Source organism: Mus caroli, unplaced genomic scaffold (assembly GCF_978045245.1).
Source record: "Mus caroli unplaced genomic scaffold, Mus_caroli_1 scaffold_1, whole genome shotgun sequence".
Taxonomy (NCBI): domain Eukaryota; kingdom Metazoa; phylum Chordata; class Mammalia; order Rodentia; family Muridae; genus Mus; species Mus caroli.
The window spans coordinates 182,297,555-182,323,972 of record NW_028227256.1 but is presented as its reverse complement, the minus strand read 5'-3'; the positions used below and the strand labels follow the sequence as shown (position 1 = coordinate 182,323,972).

At 43.8% G+C, this 26,418-nt stretch overlaps 1 long non-coding RNA gene across 1 annotated transcript in view; it reads right to left on the bottom strand.

Annotated features, from left to right (window-relative positions):
- Positions 1-1,369: 1,369 nt before the first annotated feature.
- The window catches only part of LOC147006292 (uncharacterized), a 60,934-nt gene continuing 35,885 nt past the window's right edge, over positions 1,370-26,418 (bottom strand). The window contains exon 3 of the long non-coding RNA XR_015046619.1: positions 1,370-1,545. This is a non-coding gene — a long non-coding RNA (uncharacterized LOC147006292). The remainder of the gene's footprint in view (positions 1,546-26,418) is intronic.

Here is a 26,418-nt window from a genome sequence, read left to right as displayed (position 1 = left end):
AGGTCTCTGCTTCACAAGAGGAGTCTCTGACCGGCGTCTGAGAAATCACATGCCTCAAGCAAAAGGCTGAGGTAGGTCAGCCTCCCTTAGCCCGCTCTCAGGTGAACAAGGCCATATTGAAACTTCCAAGTAATTGAATTTCCTGTTACTAACATTGAGAGATATATTATGCAATGAGCCTATCCCCCTGTGAGGGACCTCAGTCTCCCTGTAAGCTCTCTGACCTTTGGTTGCTGACTTTGTCCTGAGGTGAGCCTAGCGGACTCTGCTTCTGCCTGTTCTCCCTTCAGGGTACTAAGTGATGACTGCACTTATGTTGAATTCACTCTTGAGAACATCCACCTTGAAGGAGAAACAAGAGCAAGTTCTCTGCTTCTTCCCTTGGTGGGACAATTCTGAGCTGTGTTTTCTATGGTGTCTCAGGGATTCCTGGTCGCAGTGGGTTGAACCCTAGGGATAAACTGTTACCAACATTCTCGTCCCCACTCCACTTCCCCAGTGGCTCACAGTGCTTCCTCAGCTGCCTCAGCTGCTTGTATAAACAAGTCACTTGCATAAAAATTCTTGACTTGGAGTCTGCATTGTGAAGGACTCTAACAAGACAGTGAGATTCAGAGACTTCAAAGATTCCTGCAAGGTCACACAGCACCTCAAGGGCAGAGGTCATTATAAACATTCTCTGATGAGATCCTAATGTATCTCGTTGTGTCATAAAGTTGTGCAATGTGGGGTGGGGACTAAATTTTTTTATTTATTTTTTAATTTTTTAATTGAAAAACATGTTGATATTGAGAAAAAATATTCTTCAATTTTTTTAAGCTTAGATTTGTATAGTATATTCTGAAATGATACAGGCAAAGTACAGATTTTAAGGTGAACAGATATAAGTTGGACTGCCTATTAAAGTGAGATTTGGGGGGCTGGAGAGATGCCTTGGGAGGTTAAGAGAACTTCTCTTATTCCCAAAGGACCAGGCTGTGGTTCTTAGCACTCACATCCAGGCTTTCATAACCACCGTTACTCCAGCACCAGGGGATCCAGCCCCATCTTCTGGTCCTGTCGAGTATCTGCACTCACACGTACATCCCACGTCTTGTACATTTAAGTAAAAATAAAATTTAAAAAATTGTAAAAACTGAGCGTTGGATATGACAGGAGATAAGTGAAATGAGCATTTAAGAAAATGCCAAGTGATATGAATTCAACAACAGGCACCCCATAAAGATGAATGCTGCAAACAAGAATAAGGAAGAATGGTATGCCAGCTTCAGGGCAAGGGCAAGTTAGTCTTCAAGCAGACACAGCAGAGCCTTTTGGATTTTTACTTCTAATATTTATTCATGAAGTTTTTCAGTGGATAAATCTGGCATTTACTTAAGGGTAAATGAAGAGTGGCTTTGAGATTCCTTAGGAGCAGCTCACCAAGTCCTCCTGTCTCAGACCAAGACACCATTTGTGCAGTGGACAAATGAAAAGATAGGACGATTGCAATAAGCATCTGTTTGCCTGAAGTTTTGGAGACGTCAGAAGTTCTGACACATAAATCTATAACAGAGAAATAGTGAGAAACATGTATGAAATTTCCTATAGGTGAGAAAAATTTCTAAAGTGGGTCATTATTATAAAGTCATTAAGAAAGGATTCATTGTGTGTGTGTGTGTGTGTGTGTGTGTGTGTGTGTGTGTTTGTGTGTGTGTTTCTGGGTGCAGTGCTGTTGGAGTCCAGAAGAGGGCACCAAATCTCATGGATTTTCAGTTGCATGCACTTGTATGCCACCCAAAGTGGGTGCTTGGAACTGAACTCAGGTCCTCTGCAAGAGCAGCAGTGCTTCTGACTGCTGAGACATCTCTCCAGTCCTGGCATGCAGTCATTTGATGCTAAGAAAAAGGAACTGGTCACCACTGCAGGCCAACATGAGTATACAGTAACAGCTGACTGCAGTTTGCTGTGTTGTGAACTTTTGCTGGTCTCAGCATATGTATGTCAGGGCACACTTCTCATAGCACATCTGACTGGTGGATTCTCTTGGTGGACTCCAGTAGTAAATGAAGAATAGTTAATGGGATGCTTCCTTAGGTTTGGTTCTCATTGAACAGTGTTGCTGGGTGTGTTGTTCAGAGCATGAGTGTTAGTTCTTTAATTTTAGAGGAGCAAAGTTAGTGAGATTTTTGTGTCTGAGCTAAGTTCGAATCCTGACTTCTTAGTTATAAGTGAATTATTAAACGAAGTTTTATACAATTTTCTCCACTAAATGGAAAGAAAAATATTGTTTCATAGTACTGTCTTCATGAGTAGTGAAATAAAGTATGTAGAAGAGGGTTATGAGTTATAATGTAACAAATTCTAAATAGGATTTTTAAAAAAAGACACTTGAAGCTTTAATCCTGAGAAAATCCATCATAATAGAGATATAGCATAATTTTTCATTTATAAAAACTCACTGTCTTGCTAAATAATAATTAAAACATCCGATAGCTATTTTCAGAGTAGGGGCAACATTGCTGGAACTGGTTCTTACTGGAAACTTTCCCTGGACCCTGGGCTGGGAGGCTTGGCTGGTGAGCGGAATGTGACCTAGCATCGGAGTTGCAAATGCACTTTGATTGGAGCACAGCCAAGGCTCTGCTGACAGAGAATCCCTGCTTGCTTCTGCGCTCTAAGAGAGGAGAAGTTGTCCATAGACCTTATGGACCAGCTAGCTTGGATCATGGAGTGGAAAAACAGAGTCCCTGCATCATACAAGGTGGGAAGAAGGAAGACCTGGGGCTGAGGTTGCCCTTTGACTGTCACATGCAGGCGGTGGCATACACATCTCATCCTCACATATATAACTGTACACACACACACACATCCACACTTCTAAAACCAAAAGGAAAGTGTGCTTACTCTCTGACCTATGCTAACATGGCTGTACAGTGTGAAACATTACACAATTATATGCGTAGAGGACATGGTTAAGCAAAAGATAATACTATAATCAGAATGGAAGCCCTGTACTGGCTGGTTTTATGGTTTATGTTAACTTGACACAAACTAGAGTCATCAGAGAGGGAGGACCCTCAGTTGAGGAAATGCCTCCATGAGAACCAGCTGTAAGGCATTTTCTCAATGATCAATGGAGGAGGACCCAGCCCATGGTGTGTGGTGCCATCCCTGGGCTGGTGGTTCCGAGTTCTATAAGAAAGCAAGCCAGTAAGCAGCATCCATCCACGGTCTCGCCATCAGCTCCTGCCTCCAGGTTCCGGCCCAGCTTGAGTTCCTGTCCTGACTTCCTCCAAATAATGAACTGTGATCTGTGACGTGTAAGCTGAGTAAACCCTTTCCTCCCCATACTTGCTTTTTGTTTATGGTGTTTCATCTGCAGCAATAGAAACCCCGAGTAAGATAAATCCTAACTTCACAGTGTACACAGTTTCCTTCATCACCTCACACGTTGGTTATCAAGGTTTCTACATTCATGAAGAGCAGCACATACAGAATATGACTTTGGGGTATAACTGACAAGTCACAGGCCCATGGAATGGCTCAGTCAGCATTTGAAGGCATTTATTGCCAATCCTGATGACATGAGTCTGAGTCCTGAAACCCCCTTAGTGGAAAGAGAACAGGCTCTTGTAGGCTATCCCTGGACTGCCCTGTGTGTGCCGTTGTGTGCACGCACACAACCATATCAGAGAGCTGTGGAACTTGACTGTGAAGCTTCTGCAGGGCACAAGCATTAGGCTGATTCAATAGTGTGTTACCCAAAGCAGCGATGGCTTTGGGAGGGGTGAGCTTTGTGTGCTAGTTTGGCTCAGTCGCTATGGAAACATGCAGCTCTATTTACTTGACCAGACATTGCTGCTGTTTTTTCTTATAAATACACATTCAACGGAAGCCTTCTTAGTTTTTTTTCTTTAAATGATTTATTAAGTTTATCTTATGTGCACTGGTGTGAGACTGTCAGATTCCTTGGGACTGGAGTTACAGTCAGTTGTATGCTGCTATGTGGCCGCTGGGGATTAGAACTGCTGGGCTCTTTGGAAGAACAGACCGTGCTCTTAACAACTGAGCCATCTCTCCACTCCCAACCTAAGCCTTCCTTAAGAAATTTCAGAATCATTCAGTATCCTTAGGCGGCTTTCCTCCGCAAATGGGCTGCTGATGTATGGCTCATTGTTCAGTGCTTAAAATGACACTAAGAATGAATTAATTGCCTATGAGTTTTGAACTTGCGAGAGGCACTGATCTGGGTATTCCTGCGGGATTTCTTTCTCCATTGGCCAGTTCTGCTTGAAAGAGCCAGGGAACTGCTAAGTTCAAAAAGTAAGACCTCAAACTTTGACCTTGTACCTAACTTCAGTGTTGGGTAAGCCTTTGATTAAATTTTAAGCATATGACTTTGTACTGATGAAAATAAATGATAGATAGAATTGCCTGGACTAAACCATCGACAAAGTAGTACACATGGCTCCAGCTGCATATGTAGCAGAGGACGGCCTTGTCAGGCACCAATGGGAGGAGAGGCCCTTGGTCCTGTGAAAGCTCAACAGATGCCCCAGTGTCGGGGAATCAAAGGTGGGGAGGTGAGAGTGGGTGGGTGGAGGAACATCTTCACAGAAGCAGTGCGAGGGAGGGTGTGATAGGGTGTTTCCAGGAGGAAGGGAAACTGGGAAAGGGGGTAACATTTGGAATGTAAATAAAGAAAATATTCAATAAAACAAACAAACAAAAATTGTCCATCCATCCACATTGCTTATCAATAGGTGAAGCTCCAGGGACTGGAGGGGAGGGGAGAGGACAGCATGGAAGAATGCCCAGAAACTGCTGCTGCTTTTAATTAGGCCTCTAATAATAGGAACAATTGTCAGGTTTAGATAGATCCTTGATAACACTGACTACAATCATAGAATTTTAGAGTTCATGCCATCCACAGTGATTTGTTTCCATTTCTTCAACAATATTCCTTTATGTGTGTGTACATGCCAATGCTTATGGAGGGCAGAGGACCATGTGGGGCAGTCCATTTCCTCCTATCTCCATGGAGACCTTGGGGAGTAAGCTCGGGTCCTCGGCTTGGCAACAATGTCCTCTCCCACCATCTTACCAGCCCCTCCGTCTTCCCCAGCATTGACACTGTTTTACTGGTGAAAAACCCAAGGAGGAGGAAGGAGTCTTGCTGTCATCATGTCTGTCGTCTCTGGAGAAACCCAGGTTGGAGCTGACCCCTCTGTTCAGTGTTGCTTCCTTTCCTTTCTGGGACATTCCGACACTAATGGAGAGGGAGTGTGTCTCTGAAGGAATTCAGTTAATGGGGTATGAACTGAGGGAGCCAAGTTGTTCTCAGTGAGGGTGGCCACGCTTAGGATGCCCGAGTGGGGGCTGAGGAATGACTGTTAGAAACAGATATGACCAGAAACTAGAGCTACAACGGAAACAAAGGTCAGCGTCAAACACGCCTCTCCCAACTAAAAGATTCGTGAGGTATTTCAATGTGAAAATCTTTAACAGAGTAAAGTGGAAAGCGGCCTCTGGGAAATACATCTGACATCCTAGAATTGTCCAGTTCCCCTAGGGAATGTCGTAAGTACGGAGTTTGACAGACAGTGAGTGGAAGTCACAGGCTGATGGTGTGGACTGGGAAAAGACACTTAATTTTTAAAGACTACTTTTTTTTTTTAATCTTTATAGCAGCAGTGTTTTTCAACCTGTGGGTTGAGACTCCTTTGGGAGTTGCATATCAGGTATCCTGTATATCAAATATTTACATTGTGATTCCTCTCGTTAGCAAAATGGCAGTTATGCAGTAACAACAGAATAATTTTATGGTTGGGGTGTCGCCAAGCATGAGGAGCTACATTAAAGGATCACAGCATTGGGTAGGTGGACAGCCACTGCTTTACCGCGTGGGGATAAAATCCAATGCCTTGTATGCTCTAGGTAGGATCCCCATTGCTGAGCTGAACTCTCCCAGCCTTAGAAATGGATTCTCCCTCTCCCTCTCCCTCTCCCTCTCCCTCTCCCTCTCCCTCTCCCTCTCCCTCTCCCTCTCCCTCTCCCTCTCCCTCTCCCTCTCCCTCTCCCTCTCCCTCTCCCTCTCCCTCTCCCTCTCCCTCTCCCTCTCCCTCCCCCCTCCCCCCTCCCCCCTCCCCCCTCCCCCTCCCCCTCCCCCTCCCCCTCCCCCTCCCCCCTCCCCCTCCCTCCTCCCCCTCCCCACCCCACCCCACCCCACCGTGTGTGTGTGTGTGTGTGTGTGTGTGTGTGTGTGTGTGTGTGTGTTTGGGTTTTGGTTCTTTTGGGGGGGGGCGGTTGGTTGTTTTTGAAAATGATGTCTCACTGTGTTATCAGAGTATATAAGGAAATAGAAAGAAAATAACCAGAAAAGACAGAGATAGGACAAACAGAAGCAGAATTGCCAGTGTCTGGGAGCAGAGTTCCTAGAAGAAAATCCACACAGATGGGAGAAAACAAACTACAGAAGTCATGCACACAAACTGCTCATTCTTTAAAAAACGTTTTTTGAAATTTAATTTATTTTTACTTTATGTGTACTGGTGCTTTGCTGGCTGGTATGTCTGGGTACCATGTACACACAGTGCCCATGGAGGCCAGAAGGGGGCGAGGGATTCCATGGAACTGAAGTTACAGGTGGTTGTGAGCCACCATGTGGGAGCTTGGAATCAAACCTGGGTCTCTGCAAGAGCAGCCAATGCTCTTGAATTCTGAGCCATCTCTCTAGCCTTGGGCTGCTCATCCTTTTTTAAAAAAGGAAGTTTCCTTTGGAAGGGCCCCTGGATGGTGAAATATGGAGGAGGAGAACTTCAATGTATGTGCTGTGATGGCCTCAAGCGCAAAGAGAGGATCCCAAATTGAGGATCCTTGTTTTCGCTTGCGCAAAACGATGGCCACTTAAGGATCCCATGGACAGCAGACTTCTCAAAGGCAGAAGTAAATGATAGAAGATCTTAAGCGGTACGTCCTGGAACGATGAAGGAGGGTGACTTTGCACACAACCTAGTGTGTAAATAAAATGACCTTTTAATGTGATACAGAAAAGTTTAGTGCTATGAAAGCGCACACAGAATGTGTTTTTGGAAAAAGCTATATAGAGCAGAACAGACACACTTAGGAGTGTTTCAGGAGATATGCTGAAAGAAAAAAACCATGATAAATTTGGAGTGCATGTAGACAGAGGTGCAGTGTGAATTTTCACAGGGTTAGCAGGAAGCAGGCAGGCATGGCAGGAGCAGTCACTGGGAGCTTTATATCCTGACCACACAGGCAAGAGAGAGAGAGATGGGAGAAGGGGAAAGGGAGAGAGAGAGGGAGAGAGAGAGGGAGAGGGAGAGTGTGTGTGAGCACACAGGGGGCTTTTAAACCTTCAAGGCCCACCCCTTAAGACACACTCCAACAAGGCCACACCTAATCCTTCCAAACAGTTCAACAGGGAACTACGCATGCAAATTTACGAGCCAGTGGGGGGCTATTCTCTTTCAGGGAGATAAAGAACTTGATGGACTGACTGAGTTTGCCAGAGTAGCTGTAACAAAGCCTGTGGATCAGCAACTTAAGCCGTGTATTTGTCACTCACAATCTTAGATGTCCTGAGTGCAGAGTTAAGGTGTCCTCTGTTTCCCCCAGGATGCATGGCTTGTGGCCATCTGACTTCTCCCTGGCATGTGGCCTTCCCTGAAGACATGGATCCTCCTCATAAAGTCACTAACAGTCACACTAACAGTCACACTGACAGTCACACTGGCTCACAACAAGCTTATTTTAACTAAATCATGTCTATTGATGCTCTGTGTACAAACACAGCCACATTCAGAGGTCCTGGGATGTAGAATGTGAGCATATAAAAACTAGAGGGTACATAGTGCTGACATTCTCCTAGCCCACGCTTAAAAATGCACAGATTTGCGATTGCTCTGGTAGGCCATTGCAGGGCTGTATATTTTCATATCACCTCTAGATATTGCTACGTGTGATAAATAATAAAGAGGACAGCAAAGAGTTTGGGAAACAGCTTGGGTGAATAGTGAGTTTTAAGGCCAACCGGAGCAACAGAGTGAGACCCAGTCACAAAAATAAAAATGAATGAAATAAGGGAATGAAGGAAGGAAGGAAGATGCAGCAAAAAGAAAGACAAGGAGGAAGGGCCATTAATTATGATATTGGTTAAGAGATTTATATGAGAATGAAAATGAAATCTATGGTTTTTAAACCAGAAGGGAAATTAATTTATTCAACGGAAAGTGGGAGGGAGAAAGAAACAAAAATAGGGTAAATGGAAAACGTGAAATGAAAGCTCAGACGTGAGTTAAAATCCACTGGTATAACAGGTAAAGCCCACGGATTGGGAGAAAACAATGAGACTTCACAAAGCCTCAACAGCACTGTGATCTAGAACATACAATCAAATAAAAGACACAGAAAGGTAAAAAGTGAAAAGACATCTGGAAAATACATGCAGAAAGGAATCTGAAGCTGACATTTTAATAACCAAGAAATAAAACCCAAAGCCAGAATCTAAAAATGGACAGAGATGCATATTATACATGGTGAATGGAGCTACAGAACAAAGAGATATAGTTGCTTTAACCCATTATGCATCTACTAAGATAGCAGCAAATATTTCCAAGAAAGAGCTAGAAACATTTCAGGAAGATATAGATAATCAACAAGTATGGATAGAGATTTTATACGAGCCCTCAAAAGCCTCAAAAGATTGATCATGTGCACATATATAAAGGGCAACAGGCATCTACAGCACCACCTGTGCATGTGCACATACACATACAAGTAAATATTCATGAATGTTTACAATCATATCATACACACACACTCACAGAGTTTACTCAAAATTTTAAGCAAACAGAATTTCTTCCTTTAGTTGTCCTCTGGCAGTATAAACCTTTGAAGCACACAGAGTCAGTAAACTGTCACTCTTTGTTGAGTGTTCTCCATTTTCTTTTTGACACCTCATTCTCTATGCAGGCCTTCCTTGGGAAGGGTTGTATCTTTTACGCACAAACAATATTAATGTATTCACCATAGGAAGGTGGCTCCCGTCCCTCTTTTCAGGTTTCTCTCTGTTTTTTGAAATATGAAATAAATGTAATTTTCAAACCTGCACTGCATTCCAAAGCTACATTTTTTTTTCTCCAGGAATGCTTTTGTACTTAACACCCCTGTGAACTCTGTGGCCATACACCCTCATCTGGAAGGTCTATTCCGAGGTGACCGAGCAGACTGCCAAGTTCAGCCCGGAACCCTATCATTTCTGCATTATGGATGCCTCTCCCTCTGACAGCTGGAATTCAATGTTCAGAGGCGTTTGGATTGCATTTACATTGCACAGTCAAATCTTAAGTCACCTTTCCACAGCAGATGGAATCCTTAACACGGGAAAAGGCATTTAGGTGAATCCAGGGAAGCAGCCAAAGAGAGATACTTAAATTGGGATGCTCCAAGTGGGGGATAGGCTCAGCTGGCTGTCTAGAGGGAGGCATGAGCTCACTGAAGCACTGACAACAGAGGCTACTCTTGGCCCATCCCTGTAGACCATTTTCCCATTAGGAAAACTCTTCCTGAAGAATTTTCTCACTTAGGATCTCTTAAAGGTTAGTTATCATGTTCACCACACATGATCCCTTGTGGAAGAGTTACTTTAGCATGAGATGATACAGACCTTATGGATTATTAACTAGGAGTCATTGCTATGAAACATCTCCATTGTGACAGCCATGAAAATGTTCATAGGCATGGTGATGGAGTCTAATCCCAGAATTTGGGAGGCTCAGACAGAAAGCTGACCTGTCACTAGTTCAAGGACAACTTAAGCTGTATAGTAATACCTTGTATAAACACACCACACACACACACACACACACACACACACACACACACACCCTAAGCCAAACAGACATGTCCAGATGTCCAGAGAGCTATTTATCTCTCCACTGGGGTGATGGGAGGGCCTTGATAGGCTAAAATCTCCAGTTTGAGATAGGGATATAGTGGTATACTCAACTTTAGCCAATAACTCTGTTTAAGAAATCATAATCTCTAGGGCTGAGCTGAAGAAATGACTCCATGGATAAAGGCATTTGTCACACGGCCTGAAGATCTGAGTTTGAGCCTTGAAAACCATGTAGTTAGAGAACCAGTTCCACAGAGCTGTCCTCTGATCTCCACATGGGCACGGTCCATATATACATCACATCACATCACATCACATCGCATCTCTCTCTCTCTCTCTCTCTCTCTCACACACACACACACACACACAAACACACATGCATACACACACCAGGTATTATATATTCATTAGTAATAGTTGAAATAAAAGTTTAAATTAGAACTTATTGTTTTAAATCATTGTTAAAATTATAGGATATCTATTTGAAAATTAGGCTCATATTTGTTTGGTTGGTTTTCATGTTGGCTTCTGTGCACAGAACAATCACTTGTCTTGGTTGTCAGGGTACCGTCTTGACTTTTGACAACAGTCATTCCCTCACTCTCTTCCAATGGAGGTAAAATCTCAGAAAATGCTTTTGGAAAATACTCTTCCCTGAGCATGGAACTGGGAGGTTCAGTCGCAGTAGACTCTATTACTAATTTCTCCTACTGGTTGGGCACGTAGCTTCACTTTCTACGATAGTCTATACACTGAAAATAGAATTCAGTTCCCATGGCTGTAAATCAGGTATTTTGAAAATACAGTAAGAGAAGCTGGAGAGAGCAGATAAGAGCACTTGCTGCGTTTCCAACTGCTGTTCCCAGCACTCTATGTAGCATTCCTGTTGGGAGGCTCGCAATGTGTAACTCTAGCACCAGGGGATCCAATGCCCCCTTCTGGTCTCTGTAGGCAACTGCACACATTTCTCTGTTTCTTTCTATTTCTCTCACACACACATACAAAATATCTCTTTAAAAAGCTGGGATTTCATTATAACAAGATTATCAAAACCATTTATTATACTTTATGACATAATATCTTCTGTTCATTAGTGTACTTTATTGAGTAAGTACATAGCTCTCTTGATGGGATGAGAGACATGCCCCTGCGTGCTCTGCTGTCCTTTTCTTTCCTTTGAGGGACCACTCACTGGTCTTCCACTGAAGATAACCACACTGGAGATCTTGCAGTACTTATGAAAGAGACAAACCTTGGGCAGCTGCTTTTAACCTCACTTCCCATTGACTATGGTAAAGCCCTTCCTAAACAGCTGAATTGGCACCAAATTTATGAGTTATCTGTTAATCAAACAGAAGCTTTGGGAATAATGGGGATAAGGGAAAGTTAGGATATTTCATTTACAGTGCATTCAAGATACCCGTTTACCCGTTTAGGTCTTCCTCAAAAATAAACACAAAACCAGTGATTGAAGCAAGTGAGACAGAGAGCTGACAAGCCATTTCTCCAAATGACAAAGCTAGTTCAAGGCATAGGCATGATCAATATTGGTCTTGTGGCCTCCTAATGGATGTTTAAACATAATCTATATTCTAGAAGCCAATAACCTTATTAAACCTATGGTAATATTAGGGGACATCTTTTGAAGAGTGCTGCGTTAGAAGAAAATGCTAGAATGTGCTGGGGGTTATGTGAAGCATGTTGGGACATATCAAGATAAAACAGGGAGATTGTAAACCACTTCTCACTTTCTGATTTCCAGCAGGGCTCATTATGCAATTCCCCATCAGCCTTATCTGCAAAGGCTCTACAGCCATCACCCTGGTTATTGTACCTGCTGGCTTAATGGCAGCACTTATGTAGAACCCTATGATCCTTAGTGTCTCCATAACATAATAATCTGAAGAGGGAAGTGTGGTCAAATTCACAAGCATTAGACTATCTTTCCCACCAACGAGGCAGCATACACCAGCTGATATAAGGTCCCCAACACATATACAGCAGAGGACTGCCGGGTCTTGGTTCAGTCAGAAAAGATGCACCTAACCCTCAGGAGACTGGAGGCCCCAGGGAGTGGGGGATGGGTGTGGGAACATCCTCATGGAGATGAGGCAGGTGGGGAGGAGGTTTGGGATGTGGAAGAGTCAGAGGGTTGACCAGGAGGGGATAAAAATCTGGAGTGTACGGCCTGAGTAGGGCCACAGGCCTCATCCGGCTGGATCAGCGCCGGGGTAGCGGGAGCGCAGGGTTGCCTGACACCCGCCAGCTACCCACGACCCCCTCCGCAGGATTTTGGGACTGCTGGGGAGTGGAACACAGCTTCTGCTCCAGTCCAATCACGCGGGACCTGAGACTGCTCTGGTTGGGGAGAGAGAAATCCGGCATACATAGGGCCACAACCCTCTTCCGGTCAGAAAAGCACCGGGGCAGCTGGGGCGCAGGGTCGGCTGACACTCGCCAGCTACCCACAACACCCGCCACAGGATCTTAAGACTTCTGGTGAGTGGAGCACAGCTTCTGCTCCAATCCAAGTGCTCGGGACCTGAGACTGCATTAGTTAGGGAAGCAGAAACCGGCCTGAGTAGGGCCACAGGCCTCATCCGGCCAGATCAGCGCCGGGGTAGCGGGAGCGCAGGGTTGCCTGACACCCGCCAGCTACCCAGACCCCCGCCGCAGGATTTTGGGACTGCTGGGGAGTGGAACACAGCTTCTGCTCCAGTCCAATCACACGGGACCTGAGACTGCTCTGGTTGGGGAGAGAGAAATCCGGCCTACACAGGGCCACAACACTCTTCCGGTCAGAAAAACACCAGGGCAGCTGGGGCGCAGGGTCTGCTGACACCCGCCAGCTACCCACGACCCCCTCCGCAGGATTTTGGGACTGCTGGGGAGTGGAACACAGCTTCTGCTCCCGTCCAATCACGCAGGACCTGAGACTGCTCTGGTTGGGGAGAGAGGAATCCGGCCTACATAGGGCCACAACCCTCTTCCGGTCAGAAAAGCACCAGGGCAGCTGGGGCGCAGGGTCTGCTGACACTCGCCAGCTACCCACAACACCCGCCACAGGATCTTAAGACTTCTGGTGAGTGGAGCACAGCTTCTGCTCCAATCCAATTGCGCGGGACCTGAGACTGCATTAGTTAGGGAAGCAGAAACCTGCCTGAGTAGGGCCACAGACCTCATCCGGCCGGATCAGCACCGGGGTAGCGGGAGCGCAGGGTTGCCTGACACCCGCCAGCTACCCACGACCCCCGCCACAGGATTTTGGGACTGCTGGGGAGTGGAACACAGCCTCTGCTCCAGTCCAATCACGCGGGACCTGAGACTGCTCTGGTTGGGGAGAGAGGAATCCGGCCTACATAGGGCCACAACCCTCTTCCGGTCAGAAAAGCACCGGGGCAGCTGGGGCGCAGGGTCGGCTGACACTCGCCAGCTACCCACAACACCCGCCACAGGATCTTAAGACTTCTGGTGAGTGGAGCACAGCTTCTGCTCCAATTCAAGTGCTCGGGACCTGAGACTGCATTAGTTAGGGAAGCAGAAACCTGCCTGAGTAGGGCCACAGACCTCATCCGGCCGGATCAGCGCCAGGGTAGCGGGAGCGCAGGGTTGCCTGACACCCGCCAGCTACCCACGACCCCCGCCTCAGGATTTTGGGACTGCTGGGGAGTGGAACACAGCTTCTGCTCCAATCTTTAAACAGTGACAACGATAACAACTAACCCCAGTGATTACCAGATGGCGAAAGGTAAACGTAATAATCTTACTAACAGAAACCAAGACCACTCACCATCATCAGAACCCAGCACCCCCACTTCGCCCAGTCCAGGGCACCCCAACACACCGGAAAAGCTAGACACAGATTTAAAAGCATATCTCCTGATGATGATAGAGGACTTCAAGAAGGACTTTAATAACACACTTAAAGAAATGCAGGAGAACACTGCTAAACAGGCAGAAGACAATAAAGAGGAAGCACAAAAATCCCTTAAAGAATTGCAGGAGAACACAGCTAAAGAGTTACAAATCCTTAAAGAAAAACAGGATAACATAATCAAACAGGTAGAAGTCCTTACAGAAAAACAGGAAAACACATCCAAACAGATGATGGAAATGAACAAAACCATACTAGACCTAAAAAGGGAAGTAGACACAATAAAGAAAACCCAAAATGAGGCAACGCTGGAGATAGAAACCCTAGGAAAGAAATCTGGAACCATAGATACGAGCATCAGCAACAGAATACAAGAGATGGAAGAGAGAATCTCAGGTGCAGAAGATTCCATAGAGAACATCGGCACAACAATCAAGGAAAATGTAAAATGCAAAAAGATCCTAACTCAAAACATCCAAGAAATACAGGACGCAATGAGAAGACCAAACCTACGGATAATAGGAGTGAATGAGAATGAAGATTTTCAACTCAAAGGACCAGCAAACATCTTCAACAAAATTATAGAAGAAAACTTCCCAAATCTAAAGAAAGAGATGCCCATGAACATACAAGAAGCCTACAGAACTCCAAATAGACTGGACCAGAAAAGAAATACCTCCCGACACATAATAATCAGAACAACAAATGCTCTAAATAAAGATAGAATACTAAAAGCAGTAAGAGAAAAAGGCCAAGTAACATATAAAGGCAAGCATATCAGAATTACACCAGATTTTTCACCAGAGACTATGAAAGCCAGAAGATCCTGGACGGATGTTATACAGACACTAAAAGAACACAAATTCCAGCCCAGGCTACTATACCCAGCCAAACTCTCAATTAACATAGATGGAGAAACCAAAGTATTCCACGACAAAACCAAATTCACACATTATCTCTCCACGAATCCAGCCCTTCAAAGGATAATAACAGAAAAAAACCAATACAAGGACAGGAACCACGCCCTAGAAACAACAAGAAGGTAATCCCTCAACAAACCTAAAAGAAGACAGCCACAAGAACAAAATGCCAACTTTAACAACAAAAATAACAGGAAACAACAATTACTTTTCCTTAATATCTCTTAATATCAATGGACTCAACTCCCCAATAAAAAGACATAGACTAACAAACTGGCTACACAAACAAGACCCAACATTTTGCTGCTTACAGGAAACTCATCTCAGAGAAAAGGATAGACACTACCTCAGAATGAAAGGCTGGAAAACAATTTTCCAAGCAAATGGCATGAAGAAACAAGCTGGAGTAGCCATTCTAATATCTGATAAGATTGACTTCCAACCCAAAGTCATTAAAAAAGACAGGGAGGGACACTTCATACTCATCAAAGGTAAAATCCTCCAAGAGGAACTATCAATCCTGAATATCTATGCTCCAAATACAAAGGCAGCCACATTCATTAAAGAAACTTTAGTAAATCTCAAAGCACACATTGCACCTCATACAATAATAGTGGGAGACTTCAACATACCACTTTCACCAATGGACAGATCATGGAAACAGAAACTAAACAGGGACACAGTGAAACTAACAGAAATTATGAGTCAAATGGATCTGGCAGATATCTACAGAACATTCTATCCTAAAACAAAAGGATATACCTTCTTCTCAGCACCTCATGGTACCTTCTCCAAAATTGACCACATAATTGGTCACAAAACAGGCCTCAACAGATACAAAAATATTGAAATTGTCCCATGCATCCTATCAGATCACCATGGACTAAGGCTGATCTTCAATAACAAAATAAATAATAGAAAGCCAACCTTCACGTGGAAACTGAACAACACTCTTCTCAATGATACCTTGGTCAAGGAAGGAATAAAGAAAGAAATTAAGGACTTTTTAGAGTTCAATGAAAATGAAGCCACAACATACCCAAACTTATGGGACGCAATGAAAGCATTTCTAAGAGGAAAACTCATAGCTCTGAGTGCCTCCAAAAGGAAACTAGAGAGAGCACACATTAGCAGCTTGACAACACACCTAAAAGCACTAGAACAAAAGGAAGCAAATTCACCCAAGAGGAGTAGACGGCAGGAAATAATCAAACTCAGGGGTGAAATCAACCAAGTGGAAACAAGAAAAACTATTCAAAGAATCAACCAATCAAGGAGCTGGTTCTTTGAGAAAATCAACAAGATAGATAAACCCTTAGCCAGACTCACTAGAGGGCACAGGGAAAGCATCCTAATTAACAAAATCAGAAATGAAAAAGGAGACATAACAACAGATCCTGAAGACATCCAAAACACCATCAGATCCTTCTACCAAAGGCTATACTCAACAAAACTGGAGAACCTGGATGAAATGGAGAAGTTCCTAGACAGATACCAGGTACCAAAGTTGAATCAAGATCAGGTTAATGATCTAAACAGCCCTATATCCCCCAAAGAAATAGAAGCAGTCATTAATAGTCTCCCAACTAAAAAAAGCCCAGGACCAGATGGGTTTAGTGCAGAGTTCTATCAGACCTTCAAAGAAGATCTAATCCCAGTTCTTCACAAACTATTCCACAAAATAGAAACAGAAGGTACTCTACCCAACTCATTCTATGAAGCCACAATTACTCTGATACCTAAACCACAAAAAGACCCAACAAAGATAGAAAACTTCAGACCAATATCCCTTATGAATATTGATGCAAAAATCCTCAATAAAGTTCTTGCTAACCGAATCCAAGAACACATCAAAACAATCATCCATCCTGACCAAGTAGGTTTCATCCCAGGGATGCAGGGATGGTTCAATATACGGAAATCCATCAACGTAATCCAGTATATAAACAAACTCAAAGACAAAAACCACATGGTCATCTCGTTAGATGCGGAAAAAGCATTTGACAAGATCCAACACCCATTCATGATAAAAGTCTTGGAAAGATCAGGAATTCAAGGCCCATACCTAAACATGATAAAAGCAATCTACAGCAAACCAGTAGCCAACATCAAAGTAAATGGTGAGAAGCTTGAAGCAATCCCTCTAAAATCAGGGACTAGACAAGGCTGTCCACTTTCTCCATACCTATTCAACATTGTACTTGAAGTCCTAGCCAGAGCAATTCGACAACAAAAGGAGATCAAAGGGATACAAATTGGAAAAGATGAAGTCAAAATATCACTTTTTGCAGATGATATGATAGTATATATAAGTGACCCTAAAAATTCCACCAGAGAACTCCTAAGCCTGATAAACAGCTTCGGTGAAGTAGCTGGATATAAAATTAACTCAAACAAATCAATGGCCTTTCTCTACACAAAGAATAAACAGGCTGAGAAAGAAATTAGGGAAACAACACCCTTCTCAATAGTCACAAATAATATAAAATATCTTGGCGTGACTCTAACTAAGGAAGTGAAAGATCTGTATAATAAAAACTTCAAGTCTCTGAAGAAAGAAATTATAGAAGATCTCAGAAGATGGAAAGATCTCCCATGCTCATGGATTGGCAGGATCAACATTGTAAAAATGGCTATCTTGCCAAAAGCAATCTACAGATTCAATGCAATCCCCATCAAAATTCCAAATCAATTCTTCAACGAATTAGAAAGTGCAATCTGCAAATTCATCTGGAATAACAAAAAACCTAGGATAGCAAAAACTCTTCTCAAGGATAAAAGAACCTCTGGTGGAATCACCATGCCGGACCTAAAGCTCTACTACAGAGCAATTGTGATAAAAACTGCATGGTACTGGTATAGTGACAGACAAATAGACCAATGGAATAGAATTGAAGACCCAGAAATGAACCCACACACCTATGGTCACTTGATCTTCGACAAGGGAGCTAAAAACATCCAGTGGAAGAAAGACAGCATTTTCAACAAATGGTGCTGGCACAACTGGTTGTTAACATGTAGAAGAATGCGAATCGATCCATTCCTATCTCCTTGTACTAAGGTCAAGTCTAAGTGGATCAAGGAACTTCACATAAAACCAGAGACACTGAAACTTATAGAGGAGAAAGTGGGGAAAAGCCTTGAAGATATGGGCACAGGGGAAAAATTCCTGAATAGAACAGTAATGGCTTGTGCTGTAAGATTGAGAATTGACAAGTGGGACCTCATGAAACTACAAAGCTTCTGCAAGGCTAAAGACACCATCAACAAGACAAAAAAACCACCAACAGATTGGGAAAGGATCTTCACCTATCCTAAATCAGATAAGGGACTAATATCCAATATATATAAAGAACTCAAGAAGGTGGACTCCAGAAAGTCAAATAACCCCATTAAAAAATGGGGCTCAGAACTGAACAAAGAATTCTCACCTGAGGAATACCGAATGGCAGAGAAACACCTGAAAAAATGTTCAACATCCTTAATCATCAGGGAAATGCAAATCAAAACAACCCTGAGATTCCACCTCACACCAGTCAGAATGGCTAAGATCAAAAATTCAGGTGACAGCAGATGCTGGCGAGGATGTGGAGAAAGATGAACACTCCTCCATTGTTGGTGGGATTGCAAGCTTGTACAACCACTCTGGAAATCAGTCTGGCGGTTCCTCAGAAAATTGGACATAGTACTACCGGAGGATCCAGCAATACCTCTCCTGGGCATATATCCAGAAGATGTCCCAACCGGTAAAAAGGACACATGCTCCACTATGTTCATAGCAGCCCTATTTATAATAGCCAGAAGCTGGAAAGAACCCAGATGTCCCTCAACAGAGGAATGGATACAGAAATTATGGTACATTTACACAATGGAGTACTACTCAGCTATTAAAAAGAATGAATTTATGAAATTCCTAGCCAAATGGATGGACCTGGAGGGCATCATCTTGAGTGAAGTAACACAATCACAAAAGAACTCACACAATATGTATTCACTGATAAGTGGATATTAGCCCAAAACTTAGGATACCCAAGATATAAGATACAATTTGCTAAACGCATGAAACTCAAGAAGAATGAAGACCAAAGTATGGACACTGTGCACCTTCTTAGAATTGGGAACAAAACACCCAGGGAAGGAGTTACAGAGACAAAGTTCATAGCTGTGATGAAAGGATGGACCATTTAGAGACTGCTGTATCCAGGGATCCATCCCATAATCAGCTTCTAAACGCTGACACCATTGCATACACTAGCAATATTTTGCTGAAAGGACCCAAATATAGCTGTCTCTTGTGAGATGATGCCGGGGCCTAGCAAACACAGGAGTGGATGTTCACAGTCAGCTATTGGATGTATCACAGGGCTCCCAATGGAGAAGCTAGAGAAAGTAACCAAGGAGCTAAAGGGATCTGCAACCCTATGTTGGAACAACATGATGTACTAACCAGAACCCCGGAGCTCTTGTCTCTAGCGGCATATGTATGGAAAGATGGCCTAGTCGGCCATCAATGGAAAGAGAGGCCCATTGGACTTGCAAACTTTATATGCCCCAATATAGGGGAATGCCAGGGCCAAAAGAATGGGAATGGGTGGGTAGGGAAGTGGGGGGCGCTATGGGGGACTTTTGGGATAGCATTGGAAATGTAATTGAGGAAAATATGTAATAAAAATATTAAAAATTAAAAAAAAATCTGGAGTGTAAATTAAAAAAAAATAGGGCTGGCAAGATGGCTCAGTGGTTAAGAGCACTGACTGTTCTTCTGAAGGTCCTGAGTTCAAATCCCAGCAACCACATGGTGGCTCACAACCATCTGTAATGAAATCTGATGCCCTCTTCTGGAGTCTCTGGAGACAGCTACAGTGTACTTACATATAATAAATAAATAAATCTTTAAAAAAAAAAACTAGTCAGCACAAGCAGGGTCCATTGACAACCTCAGCTAGACTTCAGAATACACGCGCTAGATTTAAAAAAAAAAAAAGATTAAATAAAAAAAGAGTTTATTTGTGTGTGTGTATGTGAATAAAATATATGTATGTGTAGTGTGTATGTGTATATAGTATGTATGTTTGTGTCTGTAGTATGTGTGTATGCATGAATATGTGTATGAATATATGTAGTGTATATGGTATGTGTATATATATTTATTTATGAGTATGTTCGTGTGTAATCTACATGGTGTGTGTAAAGTGTGTCTGCATGCGTGTATATGCATGAGTGTGTGTATGTGTATGTAGTTTGTATGATGTGTAGTTGTGTGTATGGAGGCCAGAAGAAGGTATTGGATCTCATGATCTGGAGTTATCCTCCACTGTGAGTTACTCAAGGTGGGTACTGGGAACCACGCCCAGCTCCTCTGGAAGAGAATCGAGTGCTCTTAACTCTCACTTCTGATAGTTTTGTGTATCAACCTGGTAGAGTCTCAGTGGGGACTTGTCTGGTGCAGGCAACTGTGTCTGTGGGGAATTGTCTTGATTGACTCAACTGATGTGGGAAGACCCAGCCTGGATGGGGCAACACCGTTCCCTGGTTTGGGGTCCTACACTACCTAAGAGCAGAGACAGCTAGCTGAGCACTGAGTGTGCACGCATTTATTTTCTCTCCATTGCTGGCTGCTGAGGTGGCTGTGATGGAACCAGCTGTTGTTGTAAGTTCCTCCCACCTCAACTTCCCTCCTAGGGTGGATGGTGTCCTGGAACTGTGAGCTAAATAAAACACACCCTTTCTTCTCTAAGTTGCTCCTTGTCCGGGGATTTTTTATCAAGGCCACAGACATGAAACTGGGACACTAATCAGGTTGTCCTTTTATTTTAGCCGCAAGGTATCAGAACAGTAATATAATACAGCAAAATAGTGCTTGGTTTCATTTCACTCAAAAAGAAAAGTGGAAGATGTGAAACATTATAAACATTGTATTATATATACATGTAGCATTTTGGTGAAAAGATTTTTGGCATCTCAACCTTGGTGTTTGGTGCACTAAAAGAATCTTGGGAAAGCTGGAGTTATGCAGTTGATTCAAAAGGTTAAAGCAGCTCGCAGCGTGTAGCTGCGTATCACGCTACCTCCGACTGCTGAAAGCACCAGGCAAGGCCTCTCAATCACCCGGTGGAGTGATCTCCAGAGATCTTTTTCTGGCTCCCCACAAGTGCTTGGTGCTTTTCAGCAGTCCACCGCGTGCATAAATTAACAACATGCTACAAGGCCTTCTTATATTGTAAATGGAGCCCCTTAAAGTTATATTCCTTCCTTCCCACACTCACACAGCCTTCCGGTGTGAATTACTACTGGGCTCTGCTCATTTGAACAGAAGGCGTGAGTTTAAAGGCACCAACAAACACACCAGCAATATATTAGCTGTCCTCGGTGACTTTCGCATGCTTGGGTTACTCACAGGCGGTGACTGGCTTCAGAAACCAATTTCACTAAATACTAAATCTTTGCAGGATGTCTTTGGGGAAACTGAAAGAATTCCGAACAATGGCTCCCACTACCTCTTCAGGTGCACCCCTCGTTCCTCATCTGTTATTTTAGCACCATAGAAGCCTGATGGAATCACCCATCCCCCTCTGTCAGGAATTCCACATCAGACTTCTGTGACTGGCCAAATAGCCATCTTACCATTCTGCTTAGCTTTGTTGTTTAACAAGGCCTTGCTATGTAACCCAGGCTGGCCTGGAACTTGACATGTAGCCTAGGCTGACTTGAAACTCAAGACTGATCTGCCTCACCCTCCCGAGTGCCATGGTAACAGGTGTGTGCCACCACGACACCACTGCTGCCCCCGCTGCTGCCGCTGCCGCCGCCGCAGCCACCACCACCACCACCACCACCACCACCACCAGCAGCAACAACAATAACAACAAGCAATGTGGCCAAGGTCACACAGCCAAGTGCTGATGGATGCCGACCCCTCCCCTACCCCTTTCTCTACTTTCCCATCCCCACTCTTCAAGGGCCAGGGACTGAGCCAGGGTTTTGCCACATATAAGGAAAACACAGCATCATTGAGTTGTCCTCCTGTTTCTCCTGTCCTGCCTGCCCCAGTCTTTTCTACTGACTCCTGCTGGTCCCTTTTCTCCAAACAGTCCCTTTGCCACATTTATACCTGCACCATACAGCCTGCCTATGAATAAATGCAATGTTTCCTCATCCTTTCTCCTCTATTTCCATTCTTCTCCCATTATCCCCCTACTGTTAGGTCCCTCCCCTCCACGTGGACCCCACTATTGTTAGGCCCCTCCCCTCCATATGGATCCCCATTGTTAGGCCCCTCCCCTTCATATGGGCCCTTCTTCCATTTTCATGCCTTATGTAAACCTTGTATTTCAATCGCAGCAGACTACCCTCTCTATAGGTGCCCAGAAGTAAGAAGGACAACATCTCTGGACAATCTGTGTCCTTGAAAAGACAGAGCTCCATCGAGGACTGATCTGCCATTCTTCCTTGGTCAGCTTTATGCTTAGCCAACCCTGTACGGGCAAGTGCAACCACATTAAGATTTTCGTTTACTTCTATTGATTCTTGAATAAAGCTTTGGATTTCCACACTGAACAAACAACGGTGTGAAGGTAAGTTTGAACTTCAGAAAAGCAATAGCAGTTGCTTTTAAGGATAAGCAGCTCCCCGACATCGCAGGGCATATCCTTGTATGAGAAATAATTGTTGAGAAATTCAAATTTAATTGTGCATATTATATTTTATATGGCAACTCTAAGTAGGCCATGCCTCCAGTCTGGAGGTCAGTATCAAAATGTCACTTCTGTCTATTGAGGGAAATTATGGATGCAAACATACATACAGACAGACAGACACATATACACACACACAGAGGGAGGGAAGTAGGAAGGGGGAGAGTAAGGGAGGAATTAAGGGAGGGAGGGAGGGAGAAAGAGAGAGAGAGGAGAGAGAGAGAGAGAGAGAGAGAGAGAGAGAGAGAGAGAGAGAGAGAGAGGGAGAGAGAGAGAGAGACTTAGTTTGCTTAAAAACAAAGTGTTGGTCAAGTTTGCCTTAGGCCTGGCTTAGCTCAGAGTCTGGTCCCCCAACCACCTGCATATTCTTTGCCTTCTTTCAAGTCCTGGTGAGAGTTGGGGAGATGATTCTGGCTTACAGGTTCTGCTTCTTAAACTTTGCTGGCTGCACAGCCCAGGAAGCCAGTCACTTGGGCTAAAACAGGCCCCTTAATGTTATTTTAACGACATGATCCCCACATTGCAAACGGGTCCTCTTAGCTGTGGCCTCTAGAATAAAGTAATTGACCTTGACGCCATTTAGCTGGGGACACATAACTCATGTCATGGTCAATTATCTCTTGGTAGACTTTAGCACAGTGGGGGCCATTGTCCACATAATGACTATGGGGCTCGAAGGGTCTATTACTGCGAGGGCCCCTCACAGGCTTCACCTGCTCCATTCACATCTGCACCCCACATCTGCACACTTAGCACTGTGCCTGGCACACTTAGGATCCTGACACACAGGGCTCTGTGCTAGATGAGGAGTCACAAGAAGTAACAAGTGAAGTCTTGTCCCCATTGTCGAAAGATTCGGTCTAGAGGTTTCAATAAACGGCAAGGGATGCTTAGAAAAGGCACCCAGAGAACCTTGGGAGTTGGAGGATTCTCTGGGTAATTGGTATTTAGAAAAATAAACTGAAGGCGAAGAATAGGCTTTATAACTGAGACAGAAGAGCGAAGTTCAGAACACTTAGCTTTACCTATGGTCTTTAAGCAAGTTACAAAATGTTTCCTATCCTCAGTTTATTCACCTGCAAAATGGAGATAATATTGTAACCCAGCTCATAATGCAAATATGATCATCTACAAACTGGAGGACATTTTGTCATTGTAAGATGCAACGTGCAGAGCATGGGACTGAACCACGCTCATCAGAGACAGTTTCACACAGAGGTTAAGGTAGGATGCCAGTGGCCTGGGTTTATACAAGTTGGCTCTGTCACTTGCTGACTCCTTGACCTTTAGCATGTGGTTAATATCTGTGCCTCAGTTTCCTCTTCTATTAAGTGAAGATAATTTTGCTCAAAATAATCTGTGAACATTAGTTGAATTACTGTGCATGACTACAATAAACACTCAGCAAATTCTATTTACAGTTAATATCAATTGCAACATCTGGGCATGGTAGGGAAAAGAATGGATGTGATGTTTTGAGGCTGCTGACACAAACCACTCACCTAATTATAGATATCTTTCTGTTCCAACACAAAGAATCAAGAATTCAAGAATTCAGGTCAAGAATCTAGGAAAGAGAGATACAAATTTTGTTTTCTGTTTAGTACATAATTTTCAATTCAAGAGATGCTTGTAAAATCATGTTGTTCTATCAATAACTCCCAAATAGCTGCCGAATCAAAACGTCAGTGCTGGAAGATGGGGAGAAATGGAAAACTGATTTATTCGTTCTTAGTCAATAAAATAAGCAGGCAGTCGCCAGATTATAAACACCCTATGCAAAGTGAGATTTACAGACATAATATCAGAAGATGGAATTATCCCAGTTTAAAACAGCACTGTTGAAGCAAGTTCTAGTAGAATTTACAAGGGGACACCTCAAATGATCAGGACCTGGGGGCCATCGGGGGTCAGCACCTCCACCCCTGAGATTTGCGACCAGCAACTTCAATTTGCATTTTCCAGAAGGCAGGTAGAAACACTGTAGGGGAAAGGAGAAAAACAACCAGGCTGGTTGCATCCACTTTGTTTAAAACGTCCCGTTACTTGGGACTGTTAGGTTTATAAATCAAAATTATGTATCCAGCAAGGAAATGGGAGGTAAAACTGTTTCCAAAAGGAAAAAAGAAAGAAAGAAAAGAAGAGAAAGCAAGTGATTCATTTTGGCCAAAATAATTGAAAATGCAGAGACCGCGCATTTGCGCTGCTCGGCCCTAGAGCCTGTGCATTCCCAGTTGCTCGGCCCCCAGGCTTGTATTTTGCCTTTGCAGCAATGTAGCAGATTTCACGGTGAAGATGAGCTCCTCGGATCAGGGACTCCTTACTCTATTTGGTGTAATTACATAAAGCCCAATCCTTGACAACTTGAAGGATTTTCTTCTGTGTTACTAGAACCAGCCTCCAAGAAACAACAGAACTATGTGATGCTCCTTCTGTGCAAAAGGAAGAGAAAGCGATAGAGGGAAGGAGGAAGGGAGAAAGGGAAGAGGATGAAAAGAGGAAGGCAGAAGAGTGAAAAGGAAGCCAAGAAACAGAAGAGAGGAGTGAAGAATGGAAGGAAAGAAGGAAGAAAGAAAGGAAGGAAGGAAGGAGGGAAGAAATGGGGGAAAGAAGGAAGAAAGCCAGAAAAGGAAATGAGGAAGGAAGGAAGGAATGAGGGAAGGAAGGAGGGAGGGAAGGATGGAGGGAAAGGAAGGAATGAAGGAACTAAGGAACGTAGGAAGGAGAAAACTTCCATTACTTTTTCTACTGGCTCCAAGTCAGACCAAGTCTTATAGCAGAGTGCCTCTTAGAATTTACCTTTGAGGACCCAAGTCACATCTGGATACTGGGTCCTAAGTGAATGCAGCTAATGGAAGATGTGGAAGGTGAGCTTGCTGGAATATGAAATATGGCAGCCTTGAATGGTGCCACTAATCTCCAGGACTACCACACATTTCATTGGTGTCTAGGTAGGGCATCAGAGAGAGCCCGGGAGTGAGATCTCCGGGGTCCCAGCTTTCCTCCTAAGAAGTCCAAAGCATCCGTGCTTGACATAAAACACTACAGGGAGAATTAAAGGGCACAGGGAAGGTAGCCCAATGAATGGAGATCGCAGAAGAGGAAGGGCTTCTCACTCCCCTCCCCCTAGCTAGAGAAATTGAGGAAGACAGCTTGGGGAAATCAGCTCTGAAGCAGAGCTCTGGTGTGTGGTCAAGAGTCAAGTGAAAGCAGCCAGCAGAGGGTTATGGAGTTAATAATAACAGAGTCGAGAGAGTCCAGAGGACATTCGTGGAAAACAAAAAACAAAAAACAAAAAAACGGAGGAGGGCTCTGACCACTAGACAGCAGTGATTCTGTCTGTCCATGTTCTGTGTGAAGAGAGAGTAAAAGTCTTCCATCCCTGTCTCCAAGCACTTGATACGCCATTGGGGAGAACACGGTGTTTGTAGGCTGTCCTGAAGATAGGGTTGCTCTATGATGTACAAAAATTACCTATAGAGAATGGGAAGGGAGTAAAGGGGTTGGTGTGCCGGGATCAATCTACAGGTAAGAAAAGAATTGAGAACTGACTAAAATAGCAGAGTAAGCCCGCGCTGGGGCTGAGAACAGAACCCCTGATTGCCTGTTCCAATTTCTGGGCTCTTCCCCAAACGGAGCTGGGGAGACCTATCTTGGTAAAGATGGTGGAGTTCTTTTTATTCTTGTGACCCAAATGAGGGAACTTCAGGGCAGCCATGGGAACAAGACTTACCTATACACATCCCCACCCCAAGGCTCAGAAGTCCTGTGAAGAGAACTTTTAGAAATTAAAGTCTCTACATACACCGTTCATCTTTGCAAATCCGGCCTCACCCAGTTGCAGGCAAAATAGGAATCTCATTTATACCAGTAGAAAAACTAGGCACTATAGGAGGGATGGAAAATACAGGGACCATTTTTAGAACATGGAAATGGGAGGGATGGTTACCTGATACAGTTTTGTTAATTGTATCAAAAAATTCACACAGCTGTGTTCCTTTCATTTAAAAGAAAAGAGAAGGAAGAGGT